Genomic DNA, 20,443 nt, shown 5'->3' with positions numbered 1-20,443 from the left:
TATGATAAAAAGAAAACATTCTATCTGCATTGAGAAACATCTGAAAGAAAATTACAGTAAAATTAGTTTTGCAAATATTTCTAAAGTTAAAATATAGTATGGCTTCTAAGTAAATTAAAGCCTTCAGCCTACATTTAACCTGCAGCAATGAAGTAAAATGAATGAATCAAAAGAGAAACTGTTGTTCAGCCTTCATCAGTCTTTGCCCAATTTGGAAGTGAGAGTTCAGTGCATCTGAAGCATGATGCATTTCCACGAAAAACAAAGTTCCAAGCCAAAAAAATTTATCATCCATGACTTCAAATGGAAGAGAAACTAATACCCATGGTTTTAGGATCATACTGGGCTAAATGATCAGAAATTACAGTATTGTTTTCATCATACGCTAGGCGAGATGAATGCAGGAAAAGATAAAGATTAGTGGAACTTACTTTAAAAATCAACTGAATATGTTGCATTGAGGTGCTGGTGGGTTTTTTTCCATCTAATCCAGTGCATACAGATCAGTCACTGATTGATGCCTGGGTCTCCATTGTCCAACACAGAGCAGAATTTTACTGAAATTGAGGAATGAATACACTAATATTCACACTATCATAATAAATGTACTGTGGAACTCAAAATACATGGGAAAGAATTCTTTATCTTTGCTTGTAATTTCCATCATAACACCTCCTGTGGAGCAGCAAGAAATTTTTCTCTAGAAGCATAATATGACAGACACCTAAAGGAGTATAAACAAAAAGTAAAGATTTTATGAGCATCTTCCAGAAATGCACTGGAAAATTTTATTCATAAAATCTTCAGAATATGTTGGACTGTGTATATTGAAAGTTAAATACTCCAAATATTTTTTAAAACTGTGTGATATTTCTGCATCTTATAGGAAATAAATTAACTAAGATTTCAGATTTGGATACATCCAAACTATATGATCAATTTTGATCTTTAATGTAAGTGACAAAGGCAGAAGGTAATATGAGGGATAAAGTTTCTCCAGAAACTAGAATTTGATAATAGCATACACAGGGGACATTCTTGAGTCAGAAAAAGATAAATTGGGCTGAAATGGTCAAAATGAGAACTGATGACTGACCTTAATCATTTACTTCTCTAAAGTGATAGCATGGAAGATAAAAATTTTCAGTTCCCTTGAAATTGCAAGATAAAGCTTAAAATTAACAATCAATTGGATAAAAGAATGTTAAAGTAGACACACAGGATGGTAAATGTAGCTGGAATCAATGGATAAACACACAATGAGGAACCTAAGTGATTTTTGTGGCAAACTTCTGTAACAAAAAAGAACAGTGCATGCCCTAAGAATTGTAAGGCAGGGCCACTTACAGTTTTGGGGGCTGTCAGTGAATAGAACCACCAGAAACTCCTTTACATGACCCTCTAAGACCACAAAAGGAGTTCCAGTAAAAGGGATGAGGTATATAAGTTAGTGCTAGGAAAAGTTATATTTATCTATTAGCTAGGAAGTATGTTGCAATGAATGTGTATGGTCCTGATGGAATAAATAACCTCTTGTAAACTTTCATGCACACATTTGAGTAGAGGAAAATCCTCCAAATGTGTCCAGCATTGTAATAAAGAACACCTGCTTTCTAATACCTCATATTGTGTTAGAAAGTTTATTCTCCAGCCAATTTTGGTGTCAAAAGAAAAAGAAAACTGCTTAAAATGAGAACAATCTGGAGCAGAAAAATAGACAGGAATGGTGTTTAACTCAGTGAGGGTAGGTATTTATCTCTAAATATCAATAGATGGAGCAGCAGGCAAAATTTCCACTAATATGCTAACCCAAACCCACACACCTGTGCTAACAAATGGGGGTCCTGTTAGTTCAGGACACCACAAAGGAAGATTCCTTCTTCAGAAAGGCCCAAGGCCATCCTTCACTGGATTGGAGGGTGAAATGAGGGAAGAGAAAGACAAAGACTATGGACTACATGCAAGACAAGCATTGGCTGAGAGGTATGAAGAGATTTCAATGATAAAACTCATATATGTGGCCACAGGTGGCTTTGCAAGATCTCCTATAAATAATTAAGCTCTGAATACAGAGCATTAAAAAAAAGAGTCAAGGAAAGTCAAGGATGTTTGATCCTCTGTTTTGCTGATTTTGGCTGGGATGGGATTAGTTTTCTCCCTATTAATTGTATGGGGTTCTGCTTGCATTTGTTCTAGAAACCATACTGATAACCAAGGCATATTTTTGCTACTGCTGAGCAGTGCTATGACAGACACAAGGCCTTTGTTTCTCCTCACCTATGCTGTCAGTGAGGAGGTTGAGGGGTGCACAGAAAGCTGGGAGGTGACACAGCTGAGACAGCTGACCCCAAAAGACCCAAGGGATATCCCATACCACATGGCATCAGGCTCAGCATATAAAGCTGGAGGGAAAAGAAGAAAGGGAGGAGAGATTTGGAGAAATGGTGTTTGTGTCCCCAATTCTACATTAAGCATAGTGGAGCCCTGCTTTCCTGAAGATGGCTGAAGAGCTGCCTGTGGATGGGAAGTAGTGAATGATTTCCTTGTTTTCCTTTGCTTTACCCATTGAACCATCATTATCTTAATCCACAAAAGTTTACTCACTTTTACCCTTCAGGAGGGAGTGAAGGAGTGGGTATATAAGGAGGGGCTTAGTTGCCAGCCAGGGTTAAACTAAGACACCTGATAAATTATGTTTCATAGGTCAGATCCACCATAAAAATCAACAAAGCAAGAAGATACCAACATAAATAAATGAGGAGCTGAGGTCTATAGAGAAATCCAAGGAAGAAATATTGAGCAATAAAGAGAAACAATGTCATGAGAATTTAGGAGGATTTATATGAATTAATTAAGAATCAACACAAAGTGGGGAAGCAGGGAAACAAAAGAGCAAACTAGCTGTGATTTCCCTGGTGTGTATAGTGTCTGATATTTCCAGAAAAAACAACTCACCTAGCATAAGACTCAAATTTTGTGTTCATATCCCAGGCGCAAGGTTATACCTTGACTACTCAATGAGTTTTAATTTTTCAGAAAAGGAAAGACTGAACAATGATAACATCTATTGCTTGCCAGCAATTTTTGACTCAGAATCCATGGCAGAGCTTTAGATCAGGAGAGCTCATAAATGAAATTTAGATCACTGTGGACAGCAAAAGCAAAAAAAAATTATTTAGGAATTAGATTTCTTGTAATCTTCTGAAGAGTTCTTTCAGCAGACCCACTTGTGTTTACTGTCACTTTTTTCCTTACTTTTTAGGGGAAAAGATGACTGACTTTCAAGGAACACCTCTACAAAGCTCAGGGGTGTTCCCCCACCACATACAGAAGTTAAGAAGAATTTGCCTTCAGTAATTTGAAGATGATACAAACCAGGAAGGAGTGGTTGATATATCAGATGGATCTACTGCCTGTTAGAGAGCATTAACAGGCTGGAGTAATGCATGAACAGGAACTTCATGCAGTTCAATCAATGAAAATGCAAACCCCTATGTCTGGGGAGGAAGGACACTTCCAGCATAAGTTCATGGTGGGGGGTGACTGGCTGGAAACCAGATCTGCAGAGAAGAATCTGGAGTTCCTGGGAACAAGCTGACCATGCTGCAGCATGTTGCCTTTGCAGCTAAGAGGGTCTGCATTAGCAGAAGTGTTGCTTGCAGATCGAGGCATCTGATCCTTCCCCTCTGCTTTACACCTGGTGAGACAGACTGAGGGGTCTGTGCACAGCTCTGCCCTCTCTGAAACAAATGACATGAACACACTAGAGCAACTTCAGCACAGGGTCACAGAGATAGTGGATCAAAGCTTGTCTTACATGAGTAGTGGCTGACAGTGGCTGGGACTCTCCAGCATGGAGAAAAAGGACTTGGGTGAATCTTATCAATGTGTATAAATATATATCTGGAGCAACTGAAGAAGATGAAGTTAAACTCTGCACTAATGCCAAGTGGCGAGACAAGAGACAACCACAAACTGAAATAAATGAAGTTATGTCTAAACATTAAGAGAAGAACTTCTGCTGTGATGCTGTTTGAACACTGGAGTAGGTTCCCCAGGAGATTGTGAGGTTGTCATCCTTGGAGATACTCAAAATCTGACTGTACATTGTCCTAAGTTATCTACTCTAGATGACTCTGCTTTGAGCAGAGGCCTGAACTAGGCTGTCTCCAGACATGCTTAGCACCCTCATCCATTCTGTGGTTCCATGAAGTCTTATAAAATGAAAGAATGAAAAAAAATAATCACAGCTTCCGTTTACTTCACAGTGCTTTGAGATGCATCAGTGTAAACTCTGTTATAATAACAAAATCATTTACAACAGCAAAAAAAAGAGAAGGTTTATTTTGTCTTTACTTTTCTAAGACAGTGGGTTTCATGGAAGAATATTAGCTGTGACTTTTGAAGTCATGGATATTCAAAAAACTAGAATTTAAATAAAGAATCTGCACAAGAAGGATATGCCAGTATATCTAACTCTCCAGAACCCCATTTAAATAGACAGGTTTAATATTTAACATCAATTTCATCCTCTACTTGTTCATTTTTACCATAACTGCATTCCAATTTTTGAAAGTGAACTGAGGTAATACTGGAGAGACAGTAAGGGTAAAGTCTGGAGAATACTTTTAAAAGCTTCTTCCCACAGAACAGAGACCTAATAGTGTGCTACTTAGTAGGGGCTAACAAAATCAAACAAGCAACGCATGCAAAATAAGCCTACACATTCTGTTGCATTTCCACCTTCATGGAAACAATATAAATGGCTATGTTTTGCATTTTCTTTGTTCAGGGATGTTCTATTGAAGCAGAATCCAATTTCTGCATACGAGAAACTTCATGATATTACTGGTGACAGTGCTCTGCTATTTCTTTACACCTTGGGAGCTTAGATTCTGTGATGGCCTGAAATTCCACCCAGGTTTGAGAATTGCACTGCTAATTGCACTATTAGCATTTTGCTGGTCTTGCTTAGCAATTTCATAACTGTGCCTAGGTCTCGAAGAAGAAAGAAATGGGAGATGTGGATAACTGCTCTTTGGCTTGTTCTGTATAAACTCCAAGGAGATATTAATCTCTCACTCTATTTTTTTATCATAATTTTTTAATAGTGCTAATGGAAAAAGAGGGCACCATAGCAGGAGTTTCATGTTGCATCTGACAGTATAAATGTTATGGACCATTAATTGACCCAAGGGTTTAACGCTTAAATCAAGAGTTTGGACAGTTAAATGAGACAAAGGGTGGAAAAAAAGAGCTGGCTGAGAGAAAAGCACATGGACATAATATCAGTTCTGACGACTTGCTTTAAATGCTCGTTCTGAATTTTGAGACCTGTCAGTGGGTTAGTGACAGAGTGATTTCAGAGGCAGCACAGCAACAAAACAAAGAAGAAAGGTGAAAGGTGATTGGAACAAAGAATGGGAACTTTCAGAATAGAAAGTATTGTGATGGTGCTATCACAATCCCATACAGATTTGGAGGTCTTTTTGGAGCTATAGTGTACAGTGAAACAAAAGAAAATGTAAAAAATACGTCAACCGTAATTCAGTAACATCCTGGATCCCAGAAAAAGGACCAGTTTGTTTTCAAGGGCATTCAAAGGATATTAAAAATTCTCACTGTTCTATAACACTAGTGTAATCAGCCTAGAGCAGGAAAAAAGGTGGAGAGAAGGAGAAAAAAGGAAGTGGCGGAAGGAAGGAAGGAAGGAAGGAAGGGCTCTAAATCACTGTTGTGTTTAAACTCCAGTTGGCAACTAAATACTCCCTTCCCTTCCCTTCCCTTCCCTTCCCTTCCCTTCCCTTCCCTTCCCTTCCCTTCCCTTCCCTTCCCTTCCCTTCCCTTCCCTTCCCTTCCCTTCCCTTCCCTTCCCTTCCCTTCCCTTCCCTTCCTTCCCTTCCCTTCCCTTCCCTTCCCTTCCCTTCCCTTCCCTTCCCTTCCTTCCCTTCCCTTCCCTTCCCTTCCCTTCCCTTCCCTTCCCTTCCCTTCCCTTCCCTTCCCTTCCCTTCCCTTCCCTTCCCTTCCCTTCCCTTCCCGGAACTTCCCTTCCCGGAACTTCCCTTCCCTTCCCTTCCCTTCCCGGAACTTCCCTTCCCTTCCCGGAACTTCCCTTCCCGGAACTTCCCTTCCCGGAACTTCCCTTCCCTTCCCTTCCCTGAACTTCCCTTCCCTGAACTTCCCTTCCCTTCCCTGAACTTCCCTTCCCTGAACTTCCCTTCCCTTCCCTGAACTTCCCTTCCTTGAACACTTTTCCTTTTCCCCCTCTATTCCTATCCACAGTGCTGCACCAAGCACCCTATTTTATAAAAAAATGGAAAGATGATGTTCTCAAATAATGAGTTACAGGAACATGACCTTTGATACACGGTCAATCAAAATGAAGCCTCAGTAAAGAAAAGTTCGAAATGTAGAGATTGTATTTTTCTTTCTTTTTCAGACTTCCTGATTTACAAGTGTAAACCACAAAACAGAATAAAACTTATCAGTCTATACATTTTTAAAGCTATTTCATCTGTTTAAGAATGATGACGAATATGACCTGTGACCCACTCGCCAGGCAAAAGAAGAAAAAATACATACATCCCACCTTTTCCATTAGAGAAAAAAATTCTTAGCATTTGCAAATGTAAGACAAAACCAATTTAATTTTTAACTGTCTTGCAACATATACACAAACAGCAATAGAAGGCATATGCATATTGAGTTGTTTTACTATGGAAATCATAAACAACATACCTTAAAACTTAGAGGGTCCAAGTCCTGGAGACAATCACAGAACCTTTGAAAAGAAAATTCCTTCATTAACACTATTGAAACTAATTCAGTTTAGGATAAAAGTCATTGTCCTCTGAAGGCTTTTGTTCATCACAGTTTTCAAACTCCTTTATTACCTAGCAGCATGCTCCTGTCTGATTTCCAGCCACTTTCAAGAGATGAGTGCAATTTCTTCAGTCCCTCAGTTCCTTTTTTGAGTTTTCCAAGAAGTTTCACTGTACTATCCAGTCCTCCTCAGTCCAGCCTGCCTTCCTGGATTTACATTCATTCTATATTATGAAGCCTAGCAAGAAACCTTTCTAAAGCAACCATTTTATGAAGTGGGTATCAACTATATTTTGTAGTCCCTCTGCAGCACCGTTTACTGCAGCTGCAGTTAACCAACAAACTGTTGAAGAATAAATACTAATCTCACGGGTGACAGAAAGAAAATACCTAGCACCAACTTCTTACTCGGCTTTTTTGTAATGAAGGAGAATGTAATGACTGGACCTTTGGTTTACCAGTGTCAGCACATTGGACAAAGCATTATAGGCACAGCACTGGGAGCAGTTTATTTTGCCAAGGAATACCTTGATAAGCCTTTTCTCATCCTCACTTTTGTTTTGTACATGTTAGGAGAATGTCATCACACACTCTCATACTCTGTTGTATAATTGGAACATATCCTTTGCTCCTCTGTCTGTGCAGTGATTTCAGAAAAGTAAAAAAAAAATTTTATTTAAGTATCTTAGCCCTTGAGTTCAAGATATCAAAGCCCCATTGACAAACAGATGATGCCAGCATATTTTTTTCTGAGAGAAGATACTTCTGTGGTAGTATGTCCTTGTCATCCCTTGTTCTACCAGATATATATTTATAAATGTATACTTATACTACTATAGATCTATACAGACTTGCATATGTATGAGTATAGCATTGGCACATATTTTTTTAAATACTGCCTGAAAATATTAGTTTATCCCTCATCCCTTTGAAAATGTCTTAATTCATAAAATATCAAACTTGCCACATCCAATTTTCTGTAAGTGTGAATTTACCTTCCACCATTGAAATATGATAAAGCTATAGTCCAAGTTAGTTACTGTTACTCTATTACAGAGCTTGTCTTATTATGATATAGATAGTAGAAACATCCTATTCACCCAAATTTCACAGGTTGATATGTTTTATAGCAAAATACACAGTTGTATGGGGATGATCCAAGACATTTTGTTCATGTCACTAAGTGGCCTCTGTAAAAGCAATCCCAGGGGTGTAAGAATCAGAGTAACCTTGTCTCTAAAGCAGTTGTTTTATTGGCTAGCATAAGTAAAAGTATAGTTCCTCACCTTTAACAACATGTCTTGTGTCTTATTAGAGATAAGTTCTGATTTTTTGATGTACCAAAATTATAGTTTTCTCATTAATTATATATTTTTGTGTACAGATAAATATGCCAGCAATTTATTTAACTTTAAAGACACTGAAACTCCTGACAAACATTTTCAATTGCATTAACCTGCATACAAAAAAAGTAAATTTACTCTTTTTATTCTAAAAGTAAATACTTATCTTTAGATAAGTATTGTTGCAGAAGAATAAAATTTAAAAAATACAAAATGAAATGACAACCACCCAAAGTTAAAATTTTCTTATTTGAATCAAGTATCTCAAAAATGAACCTTGAACAAATGCATGAAATTCAAGGAAACAGGACTTCCTTCTAACTGGAATGATTCAGATAAACACACTGATGTTTAAAACAGTATGAAAAAATTCCCTCCAGCTATGACAAAAAGCACTTGAAGAATGTAATTTTTTAGCTGTAAATTTTAACTTAATAGAATACATGTCTCTATCACATTGTAAGCATAAGAATTATCAAGCTTATTCCATCAAAGCTTTCTTTCTGCTGTACATATGATGGGATTCTGATTTTAAGTGAATATTCCCAAACAGATCTTTTGCTAATGTTCCTTTCAAAAATCCCACAACTCTTATTTCATGATACTATCTACAAAATGCTTTTCAATCATTCAGATTGAAATGGTGGTTCAGACTTCAGCTGATGTAACAGCTAATGCTAAAAATTATTGTCAACTTGGTTTGTACTTTGCCCAATTCAATACAGAAAAAGATTACCAGTGACCTCACAGGCCCTGATCCTCCAATTACTGTATTTTTGACAATGATATATTTCTTGGATTCTTGACAAAATGACATTGAAGCCAAGACTATCAGCTCCATTAATCACTGATGAGAAAGTAGCTGACATTCTTCAGTGATGACTACACTACATTTCACTAAGGAACAGTACTTGTTGAAAAGTACTTATATTCTGAAACATTTATTTGATTTAAAAAACGCCACAATTTTCATATGCTTAGAACAATCTCACAAGAGACTAACATACTTCATGTACCTAGTCAATTTATTTCATCTCAAGAACTAATTAATTCACTCCCTGGCACAGTTTGTTCAAATGCAAAAATAGGAATCCTGATTTGTAAAACAAAAAGACATACATATATCAACACATCAGGTGGTGGGATTAGTTTACTCCAAGGAGCAATGGGCTCTGGACTGGATTTTCTTTTGTCTGCTAGTTACGATCTAGTCTGCTAGCTATGATCTTATGAACTCTTAGAAACAAAATTAGGCCAGTGGTGGAATTGAGACATTGAGCTTTACATCGGTGACAGAATAAGATGCACTGTGATGAATCATAAAATATCAAAAATATGATGGTTCAGTTGGTGAAAGAATTTACAGCCTATGGTGTTAGGTAGAAATTTCTCTCAAGGGTTGTCATGTTCTAGTGCTCCCACATTTCAAAGAAATGTCATTCTCTGCTGAAAGAGCAGCCTTTTGCAGCAGTTGCCGTTTTGCTGATCCTCTGAAAATCTGGAAAGAGTGGTCAAGTTAGGGGGCTTGTGTGCATACACAGTAGAGTGAAGAGGAAAATCAAACTGTAGCTGCTAAAACTTGGTAATTTGTGACCAAAAAATGATGTGGCATGGAGGACAAGAATGCAGAAGAGGATGAACAGTTTGAACAGAACAGGAGTGACAGGACAGAAGGACTGTCTATAAGGGAGTGAAGTTTCCCTTGGGAATGAGGTACATTGCAGAGTTGTCTTGCAGCAATCCATCACTCATGGACATAAGTGCTCAAAGGCCAAAGGCCACCTTGGGGCAGCAGAACTGTGATGGAGAATGGATCCAATATTGGGTTAACAATCATGGGATTGGTACCACTGAATGTGTACATAAGGAATCAACTCCTGATGCACCTCTGCATGCACCAGGAAGAGCAGCTTATGGTGATAAGACTGCCCAGTGCACTGTACATTAAATCTTCTGTATTTAAGCACAAGCCGGTGTTTAATTCAGCTCAAGGCACGCAGTAAAATTTTCCCAACCAGAGACTTGTGAATTAGTGGTTGAAAATATACAGATTATTCCTGCACAATTGACTGGACCATAAACATGATATTGCCACACAAAGGATGGGTTTATCTCACCCACAGTTATAATATAAAACTAATTTTAATGTGATGATGAAGCTCTTGGAAGTTTCAGGCACACTACAGATCTCTACTGGGGTGTTCTGTGAATATTTATTAAATGTGTTTATTTTAGATTAAATTTTCTCATATAAAATCAAAATATATTGTGTACTCAGGTAAGTACTTTTTATGCATCCTATTGTATGTACCAAAAGGACAATATTAATTTCTCTTAATATAATCTATAGACCTTGCTATCTACACTGAAAATAAGGGAGAATCATCCAACCTGCAATACTCAGTTGAATGAGCTATAAAAATAAATTTGCTTATCTAAAAACAATTAAGAATGTAATATTGAAGGCACAGTTCTCACAATGACTGAGGTAATTACTAAGCTTCTTCTGTATCTGATAGACAAAGACTTTGAAAGGAAATTAAATCACTGATTTCTTGTCCTAGAGTTAGATGCCAAATGAGATAATATAATTACAGATGAATGAATTTTATCTTAATCTTATAACTAAAAGAATATCTAGCATGCACATTGCAAAAGCAAGGAAAATCAGAAAATTTTGTGTTTACTTAAAGGAATAACAGTGGATATTCACTTTGAGCATACAAAGAGTGATGCAGCTACAGGCTATGAAAATTATTCAGCTCCAACGAAATCATCTACATCCACAGGAAGATTTCTCACGAAGTTAAGCATGCATAACTAGTACTCTCTAACAGGAATTAACATCACAACCACAGAAGGAATGCACTGATGGCAGAATGTGCTTAGGAAGGCACATAACCAGCAGATTTCCATGCTGGTCGCATCACATCCCTTTTTATTCTGAGCTGCCTTAAAAAGCATTGGCTTCTTTACCCATACAAAAGCCTTCATCATTTCTTCATTCTTAGTGGCAAAGTCACATGCTTCACTGACAGCTGCTTCTCATATTTTAAAAGACCTTTCAAGTGACAATCTGATTGTCACAGGAACACGTACATTTTCTGACATGAGGATGAGAACAATGTAACTAACATGTTGCTACTAAATGGAATAAAAAATTGCTACGTTCCTCTACCTCCTCTACAACTAAAAAAATCCATCTTTCACTAAGAAAATTGAGTCTGCGTAGTTCTTGATTTGCTATGGATTGATTTCTGCTGACTTAATCATAGCATTATTACTTAAAAGCCAAAACATGCCTTAGTGCTGGCAACTTTGTATTTAAATCAGGGTTATGGAAAATAAGAGTAATGAACCTCATGGAACTGAAAAAGCATCCAAATAGAAGCAGAAAATGAAGCAAGGTCAAGTCCATCAAAGCAACAGTAGAACTTTTGAAATTCATGGCTTTATCAGAACATGATACGCCACTGTGAACAATTACAGTTCTATGGAAATTTTTGAGAGGACAGTGATGGAAATTTTTCATAATTTCTGCTAAAATTTGTTTGGGTTGTAGCCACAAAACAATACCTGAGGAGCAAAGGAAGAGCAGACCAATTTCTCTTGTGCTGTCTATACTGTGCTTTGGATTATCACAACTTTAATAAAATGCCAGTGCAGGCACAGCAGTGCATTTCAGCCACTAGACAGCAATACATTCAGGAAGGATGAAAGCCTTTAGTGCATGCAGGTGTCCCTTACAGGCAATAAGCTTTAGCTCTTCATGGAAAGACACAGGATTGTGCAGCAAAGTGTGAGAGGTAGGGTTTGTGCTTGTGTGAAGGAGCTGCACTAGGCAGAAGATGCTCACAGTGCCACAGCCAAGATCACATTGCTACAGTCAGGCTTGCACAATGCTCTCTATTTCTTACAACATCTGTTCTTTTCTTATATTTTCTCTTTTAAATTCTTATATTTTCTCTTTTAAATAAAGTAAAATCCAAACCAGTTTCTAAAACCTTTTCTTGATGCGATATTGTAGACAACACAAGGCCGTAATAAATGTTATCCACTATAAAGCTTTTTCATAACACTTTTCAGCTAACCTATTTTTGGGAATATTTTTACCAGAATAATTTAACTGTAATTGAAAACACGTCATTGAACTAGGAATTTGGAGGAGCGCAACAAATAAACTTCCATAAGTTGTAGCATCCTGCACATCCTAAAATGGAACAAGTGAAAACCAGAAACTAGAAAATAAGTGTGCCAAAAATGCAGTTTAAAAAAAAATGCTTTTTGAAGTGGTAAGTTGTTACAATTCCCTACTGACCTTTAATTTACACATTCTGCTAACACTTCATAATAGGCCAGTTTAAAACGATTCAAAAGGAATCCACTGTACCTTTCTTGCCTCCTTTAACATCATCCCAGAATTCAAGTAGTCTATTTGTATATGCTGGCTGCTGTGATGGGAAGTAAAATCTGCTATTTATGTTGCAAACTAAAACAGTGCTATAGCCATAGTAATACTCTCAAATGGAAATATTCCTGTTGCTTACCAATTTACATAATTTAAGAGATCAGTAAAACCTTGAAGAGCAGCTGTTTCTAGGATATCTTGTGATTCTGACTCTACAAGTGCTGTCAGAAATACATCCTGCTCAGCTAAACCAGAGCTTGATATGCACCGAGACATACTTTGAGATTGTAAGAGCTACTAAAATTTAGAACCACTAAATACTTTGTTGTCAGCATGTATCTTCTCACACTACGTTAAAAACCATAAGTAAATTGATGGATTAAGGTGCACCTGGTTTGAGACTAAAGCAGGTGCACCTTAAAGACAATGCCCTCCAGGAGCTGGATATGAGAACAGTTTCAGCAGTGTGTATCAGCAGGGCTAATATTTCAATTGTTCCTCCCCAAGTCCATATATAGCAATTATGCTAACAATAATTCTGCCACTCACAGGTTTTCTGGTAACTCTAGTGTCTAAAGACAGTTTAGAAAGAGCTAAAAGAACTATGCTTCAAATTCTTTTCACAGCAAAGATTTCAAGTATTGGTTAAAAAGATTTTCAACATCCTACCTGTATGTTCCTTTAGACTGGTTTAATCAGATATTATCAGAAATGCCATTAGCAAGGACTAACAGGGAATAATGATGACATTCAACAGTAGTTTCTGAGGTTCCAAAGTTTCTAATTTAGAAAAAAACCCTAAAGCTGTATAAATGTTCCTTCTCTTTCAACACAGACCTCAGAGCTGAGGTCTGTATTAGGTGCAAGCTGAAATTTTGCTTAGCTGTAACTGCTTATATGCATCAAAAAGACTGGCTGGCCAACAGCCTTGATATAACTAGTTTAAAGCAGTTTGAATATAAATAGTTTTGCTGACTCAGATCAGTCTCTCTACCTCTTATCTCTCCAAATCAACATAAGATGAATATGAATATGGGTTACTCACCCCTCAGCAATTTTAATTCTGTTCCTTTTTGGACTAACTCAGTACAGTTGAATTCAACCAAATATAGCTACTGAAAGAACGTGAATAACAGTCCTAATAGCATTTTGCTTCAGAAGATATAAATAAGAATACCTCTGCTGCAGGCAGTTTAGATTAACTGAAAATGCAGCCAATGTGGACTATCCTAGAATGCAGAAGAGTGCAGAAGAAAAATAAAAAAAATATTTCTTGTCCTGACATATTTTCAATTTTATACACAATTATAAATGCATACCTATTTCCTTTTTTTAAAACATTTCAAATATATCAAGTGGGAAGGGACCCACAAGGATCAAGTTCAGCTCTTGGCCCTGCACATGACACCCCCAGGAGTCACACCATGTGCTTGAGAGCATCATCCAAACACTTCTTGAGCTCTCACATGCTTGGTTTAATGACCACTTCTCTGGGGAGCTGTTCCAGTGCCCAACCACACTCTGGGTGAAGAACCTCTTCCTGATATCCAGACTAAACCTCCCTCAACACAACTCCAGGCCATTCCCATTGGTCCTGTCACTGTCACCACTGAGAGAGATCAGTGCCTGCCCCTTCTCCCCTCCTCACAAGGAATTTGTAACTGCAGTGGGGTCTCCCCCAGTCTCCTCCAGGCTGAACAGACCAAGTGACCTCAGCCACCTCTCATATGATTTCCCCTCAAGGCCCTTCTTCATTGCCCTTCTTTGGACAATCTCTACAGGCTTTATATCATTTTTATATTTCAGGGACCAAAGCTGCACACAATGTTCAAAAAACATATGAATTTCTTTTCCTGGGAGGAGAGAGACAACATGAAATTATGATGTTAGAAAGGCTGCCACAGGCAAACCGAGATGAAATCAGGCACCAAATTAAGAAGTAGTTTAATTTTTACTTACTGTCTTTATTTCGTGCCTATTGTTACAGTATCCTTTCAGGAAACAAGCTATTTTATACTCAAGGTGTTTTATGTAGCACAGAATTAGGAACAGAGAATTGCTACATATTAATCTTTCTTCTCACATAATTTCTTCTCACATAATTTGGACTAAAACATTTTTTCCCCCCTCCATCATCATGCTAACAACAGAGGTTGCCTTACTGAGCCCTGAGAGCTTCGTCCATGATAGAGCATTAGGTGCTAGTGCCCATGGGGAGAGGTAATCCCACTGAACTCCCAGATGTTCTCTTGAGCATGACTTGGGCAGAGGAATTTAAAAATGAATGAAATAGGCAGAGAAGATGTCATTGTAAATAGACATTGTCCATTCATAAAAAGGGCCAGGTCAGATAACCCCCTAACTATTTGGTTTTTAGGACAGATTCTCCTATGGTGTAGCCATGCCATTAATTTGAGTCTGGAGCAATTTTAATCTAGACATGTGTACTCTCAATACCCAATTCCCAAAAATGAAGTAAAATACGTGCATATTTCAAAAGGAGAATTATAATGCTTCAAATTGATATGATGTTATCCAAAATGCTCTTTGAAAGCAATATGACAATTTTGAATAGTAAACTGTCCCTATTTTCAGGCTACCTTAAAGTACTTAACAACCCCTGTATTACTAGAAAGAGCTCCTACAACAACAACAACAACAATAACAAAACAAAACAAAACAAAACAAAAAAATACAAAAAAAACCCAAACCAAAAAAACCCAGAAAAAACCATTTCTATAAAAAACCCAAACCCACCTTATGAAGCACCAAACCCACTTTATGAAGCATATTGACAATATGCTTCACTAATCAAGCTGAAGTTGTCTGGCTTCTGCCAGCATGGAGCTTGAGAAGAATGACAGTTTAAAATAACCAGGACAACTTAAAGACACAGAATATTATGTTAAAACTTGCCCACACAGATACACGCTGACTTCATAAGATTTGAAATTATTAGCTGAACATGTGAAAACACTCAATCCTCCTGAATGGACTTTTTTTTGGACTTGTAAAATTAACTGCTTTTTATAAAAAATGAATTCTCAACAAATCAACAAAGGATGAGATTGACTGCAGTTGGCATCAAAACTACAGCTACAGCTGGAAGCAGCCCAGCAAAGTATCTTTCCCTGGAATGAAGATAGCAAATAATGGACAAAACCTCAAGAACATGAAGAAGGGAGACAAGCAAAAATGGTGAATAAAATAAAATCAGTCTCAAAGTGAAACAATCCCCATATTGTAAACAAGCAAGACTTCAATTTTAAACAAATGAGCTCTCAGAGAAGAATAGAGATGGTAATGTGCTAAAGGAAATTGTTAATAACTGATAAAGTACTGGAATTATCTGCCCAAGGAGGTGGTGGAGTCACCTGGATGTGTTTAAAGGGAGATTGGATGCGACAGTCAGTGCCATGGTTTAGATGAGATGTTAGGGGATATGTTGGACTCTGTGATCTTGCAGGTCTCTCCCAAACTAGTGATTCTGTGATTCTGTAATCAAAGTTCATTGCTATCTGCACCAGAAGAGCCATTGTAAATAACTTCAAAGCATTCACAAAAAGAATAGAAAAAGACCATATTGGTAAATGAGAATTTCTATTATTTAACTGGCATTATTAGAAAACAATAATAACTCATTTAAAGACAGCTTCCTAATTGAAATTGGTGAACAAGATTATAATTGCTATTATTGATCATTGTCTTCCTTGGAATGCTCATTTCCCTTTTTAAGAGTGACGTTCCTGTATAAATATTTATTTAATAAGTAACCAAATGTAGAGGGATTTCCAGGGAAGGTAATTTTTCAGGAGACAAAGATCAGAAGTATACAAGTGCAATTAAGTTCATTATCCTCATAGAGGAAGATACACATATGTGTACATACAGATTCTCCCACCGTACTACATTCTTCCATCTTGCATGCGGTAATCCTCCAACTATAAAGCCAAAAAAAAGTTACCAACTCTGTATTTATGCCTCATATCCAAGAACACATGGCTGTTCCAATACAGCTAGTGCGTAAGGCTGCGTAAGAAGGATAACCCTGCGCAGGACAGACTGGCTGTGAGGAGCATGCGCCCCACCATGGGCCATTCCAGCGAGGGGCATGGAGGAGGGACCCTGCTCCCAGGTGGTGCAGGGGTCGGTGGGCTGCAGGGGAGCACAGGCGCAGGCGGGGCTGCAGTGCCGGTGGTGCAGCAGAGGATGGAGTACTGAGTGTGTGCACGGCCCCAGCTGCCAAGGAGGAGGTGTGCAATGCTCAGAACCTGTAAGGCACGGTGCTGTGTGTGCCGCTATGGGGCTGTGCAACTGTAGAGTCTTCCACGTGAGTGTGTCTGTGAATGGCAATTGTATTGTCTTAGGACTTGCCACAGAAGGCTGCCTGGAAATTTGCTGGTGTTTACTAAGCTTTTAAGTGTTTAGTATTGTGGGTTATACATCTTTTTTGTTGATATTGTTACCAAATATATAATTCATTGACTTCAATTTATTTCTATGCTTTTAACAAAAACAATTTTGATACTGATTTAAACCACTTCAGCAGAACAATTTTTTTCTATATTGTGCTATAATGTCTTTCTTTTATTAGAATGAGTTAACTTGAAACAAAAAGCCCACACTATGAATATACACATTGTCTTAACAGCACCTTCAATACAACAAGTGAAAATATAGTTTGCTCCCCAACCAGACACAGCTACTATGTGATTTCAGAGACAGATACCTTGTCCTTTGGAAACTAAGTGTAATGGTAATGTTTCACATTTGAAGATCAAGTACATATTCCATCAGTGACTGAATGGTGTGCAGCTGTTACACTGGTAAAAGCCATTAAAAGAATAATACAGCTAAATAAACTTTTTGTCATTCTATTAGATCCTGTGTACATTTATAGGTGGTGTCTCTATACATACTCACTAAAATTTGACGTTCTCATAATATCTAACATGAAGGAAGCCTGGAGATGAATAATTAAAATTACTAATAGAAAATTAATTTTTTTAATGGCTTCAAATAAAATATTCTATGTAGTTACAGATAGAGTTTTGTTTCTTTTGTATTGTCATTTTTTAATGGTAAATGGCATACATTTAAAACCAAACCTGCAATTCAGCTAATCAAGAAAAAAAAACCTTAGAGTTGTTGTGTTTACCATACTTACTATTCTTTTTAGTGGATTAATACTGGCTACCATTTGCCTGTGATATTACTAATTAGTGAGAAGCACTGAAGTTGAAATGAGGAATCACTACATTCTGATAACCAGGACCAACCATAGGAAGTGCAAATAAAATTATTTGTGAGCCCTATCTATAAGAAAAGACCTTAACAAGAAGGTGACACCAGCAAAGGTGGATGCAACCCAGTTACAAGCCAGTCTTTTAAAGGAAGCAGAAAGAGGGTTTATATCATACACACAGCAGAATACAGTTCTCTGGAAAACGGATGAAGGCAAACTTCATTTAATTGGAAAATAGAAAATAAGAAGATATATTGGAGAATAATGCTAAGTAGAGTAATGCTTTAGAAATAATAGATATGAACACAAGAAAGAAAATAGAATTGTGCAATAGGTCAATTTCTATTCCTCAAATTTTACAAAAGAAGTTGACATTGTTTAATAGAGCAAATGAACTATGCTTTGAGGTTTTTAGATGTTTTTAAATACAAAAATCCTTTGATTTACATTGGATATAAATCTCACACTTTTTTTAGCCAAACGTCTGCTCTTATTGAAAACTGAACTTGTTTCCTAAGACCAAAAGAAAGCTTACAGAATGCTCTCAAATAAAAGGGCAAATGACATTGAATTTTTAACTTTTTAACTGATGTTAGATTTTATGTTAAATGAAAATATAGGCTGCATCTGAAGCTTACAAACATAGAGTCTAACTCCTTTATTAGATATCTTGAAATGCCACTTATACTTTGTAATGTGATTACACAGAATTTCTCAATGCATATAAGAACTAGTGTAGGCTAATAAATAAGTCCACACTAGACTAGTAAATAGTTTACACTAGGTGGTTCAGAGCTTAACTCGGCTGATGTGCACTCCAAGAGCTCTGAAAGCACCTTTTATTATACAGGGAGCAAATGGAGTGATCATATTCCAAATGATATGTGGTTTATTTGCCATCATGGATCATGCTGAAGAAAATGAAATTAAGGTTGTAGAATTCAATTCCTATTTAAGGAAAAAAAAAATCATAATAAAGGGATGCTGTTTATTATATATTTGCTTCAAATGTTCAACACAAATGCTGTAGTGGATGACCTTACAGATCATTAGTATTTATTTTAGTAACAATCTACAAAGCACATAAAAAGAATTCAAGGTGATCATGTATCCTAAAATGTTTTTTTTACACTGGAATATCTCAAGGACAATAATTGTGAAGAATCAAGAAGGATACTAACAACTCCTCTTCTAAATGTCAGCTCTTACATCTGGATACTTGAATATCTCTATGGAAATCAAGATAAAATGTATAAATATTTATTAAAGAAAATAGAGTAGGCAGGAAACAGAACTTGTTTTTTTCTTATTTACCCTACTTAAACTAATTCCCCTGGTAATCACTGTTGCTTTTTCACTACTGGAGTTCCTCAACTTTTTCTTCAAATCCTGCAATTTCTCACCCTTATATCTCTTTCTTAGATCACCATGCTTTTTTTAGAATTTGTGCAACACTGGTTTCTGTCTAACTCATGGAGGACTTAAATATACCACAAGGTGAAATAAAACAGAAATAAAGAAAATTTCCTGTTAATAAGGCTCCTAATACACTAAACAAGAATAGAGTTATTTAAATGAAATGTGATGGTTCAAAGAAAACATTTTCTTTCATTTTAAATTTTCTATTTTAATTCTGTTCTTAAATTTGGAACCAAATTCTATCTTTGAAATACCTCAGCTGAAACTTCTCAAAGCTGATGGTGCTTAACTGGATCTGTAAACACTAATAGTTATAGAGGCTGAAATTGAGGCATTGTAATCCTTTTCTTCAACTCAAAGGGAAGAGTACAAATGTAAGGTTAATTAAAGTCTTATTTTTGAGTAAGCAGTTAAGTACTTCTTTAGTTCCAATTGACTTTAGTTGCTGTAATGTACATTCATAAATGTCCTTAAGCAGGATGATTCACTGAACTGAGGCCCAGAAGTGCAGTGCTAAGGAGTATAAAAGCAAAAACCTTGTTGTTAGATAATTTATTACAAACTATTTATAGATCATTAAAGATGGCAAAGAAAGCCAAACTTACTTGAATCTCCAGTTCCCATTTCATATGCAATTATTTTCATTCTCCAAACTAACTGGGGAGAATTTTTATGCTACTGAAAAACCGATATGAACATTTTATTTAAACTTTTTTCTTTTGTGGGAAGCATGTTATGAAATACCACCATATTCAGCTCCTCAAAGAGAGTGCAGGGGTGAAGAAATAATATCTCTTATTCAGACTGAATTGTTAGCAGAAGGGTGTATACCCCCCGAATTAACAGGCCAGTGACTTCCTCTGACACCCCCAAAATGTGATAGATAAGCAGTGGTCACCTATCTGTATATAAGATATGAAGTTAATAATGCACAATCAAGGATGTGTGAGCATAAGCTTCAGTCCCTCTTGAACATCAACTCTATATGGAACCTAAGTTATTGTCTTCCATCAGTTAGTACAGGTAATGGCATGACATGACTACTATGAGGGAAAACTCAACAAAGATAGGGGAAAACCCAGATAAAATGGTAGCAAATGTCTGATAGCTATGTAAGATGAGAATACAATACAGAAATACTGAATGGAAGAACTAAAATGAGGAATAAGACATAGTCTAGTATGAAAAAAAAATCCCAAATGGTCT

The 20,443-nt window shown here is 36.9% G+C and overlaps 1 protein-coding gene across 7 annotated transcripts in view; it reads right to left on the bottom strand.

Moving 5' to 3' along the window:
- Window positions 1–20,443, bottom strand: part of LINGO2 (leucine rich repeat and Ig domain containing 2) — a 483,020-nt gene that overhangs the window by 164,881 nt on the left and 297,696 nt on the right. For 5 of the 7 annotated variants that reach the window (XM_064735329.1, XM_064735334.1, XM_064735332.1 and 2 more), the window contains 2 exons: window positions 6,739–6,781; window positions 432–557 (listed from right to left, as the gene is read on the bottom strand). The gene's annotated coding sequence lies outside the window, so the exon portion shown is untranslated. The remainder of the gene's footprint in view (window positions 1–431; window positions 558–6,738; window positions 6,782–20,443) is intronic. The other 2 variants (XM_064735331.1, XM_064735335.1) reach the window with 1 other exon arrangement.

This window comes from Zonotrichia leucophrys, chromosome Z, assembly GCF_028769735.1.
Source record: "Zonotrichia leucophrys gambelii isolate GWCS_2022_RI chromosome Z, RI_Zleu_2.0, whole genome shotgun sequence".
In the NCBI taxonomy this organism is placed as follows: Eukaryota; Metazoa; Chordata; class Aves; order Passeriformes; family Passerellidae; genus Zonotrichia; species Zonotrichia leucophrys.
The sequence above is the reverse complement of the archived record's forward strand: the minus strand, read 5'-3'. Positions and strand labels throughout refer to the sequence as shown.